At 63.0% G+C, this 838-nt stretch overlaps 1 protein-coding gene across 1 annotated transcript in view; it reads left to right on the forward strand.

Moving 5' to 3' along the window:
• The first annotated feature begins 273 nt into the window (after window positions 1–273).
• The window catches only part of LOC119590794 (colorectal mutant cancer protein-like), a 157,596-nt gene continuing 157,031 nt past the window's right edge, over window positions 274–838 (forward strand). The window contains exon 1 of the mRNA XM_037939507.1: window positions 274–516. The gene's annotated coding sequence lies outside the window, so the exon portion shown is untranslated. The remainder of the gene's footprint in view (window positions 517–838) is intronic.

The raw sequence follows: 838 nt of genomic DNA on the forward strand, positions 1-838 counted from the left end.
GTCCACGTCGGGCTGCCCGTCGTCCGACTTCCTGCCCTCCGACCCCATCTCGGGCCAGGCCTCGCCCTCGGCCGACTTCCGCGTCGCCGACTCGGGCGTGGTGGTCGGGCGGCCGTGGCGACGCCCCCCGCCGCCCGCGACGCCGGACATGAAGGCGTCGCGGGATATCTCCGTGAAGCAGAAGCGCTCGCGGATGCCCCCCGGCGCCGTCGAGCTGGGCGCCAGGAGCCCCCGCGCCGCGCGGCCGCCGCGCTTCCCGGCGGCGACGTCCTCCGGCTGCCCGTCGCCGTCGCGCTCGGAGCGGAGCGGCTGGTGGGACCAGCAGCAGCTGTCCCCCGTCAGCTGCGCCTCCGGCTACTGGGACGACGAGCAGCCGCTGCGGGACTGGGACGACGAGGAGCCCCGCCGCGACGACGCTCACAGGATCTCGCCCGAGTCGGAGGGCTCGGGCGAGAGCGAGCGGCTGCGGGCGCTGTTCACGGCCTGCGACACCGACGGCGACGGTTACATCACCAGGTGAGTCTCGGCCCGTCGGGAGCAGCCCTAACGTCAGCCGAGCCGTGCGTTCAGCGCGGGGGATTTGTGTGCTCAGGGTCACGCTTTTTTCTCCTCCTCCTGCATACTTTTGATCTCATTGTTCTTCTTGGGACAGACTTTTATTTTGTAAAATTAATGCACTGAGTTTTCAGCATCATCATTAAGTTGTGTTAAGCAGGAACGTCACTTGACAGGGATATTTAAACTGGCTGCAGCAGATCGTAAGTTATGAAAATTTTAGAGATGATATCATTACCAATTCTCTTTTTCTTTTGTCATCATCAATATTTTTCTTACTCTC

This window comes from Penaeus monodon, chromosome 27 (genome assembly GCF_015228065.2).
Source record: "Penaeus monodon isolate SGIC_2016 chromosome 27, NSTDA_Pmon_1, whole genome shotgun sequence".
NCBI lineage: Eukaryota > Metazoa > Arthropoda > Malacostraca > Decapoda > Penaeidae > Penaeus > Penaeus monodon.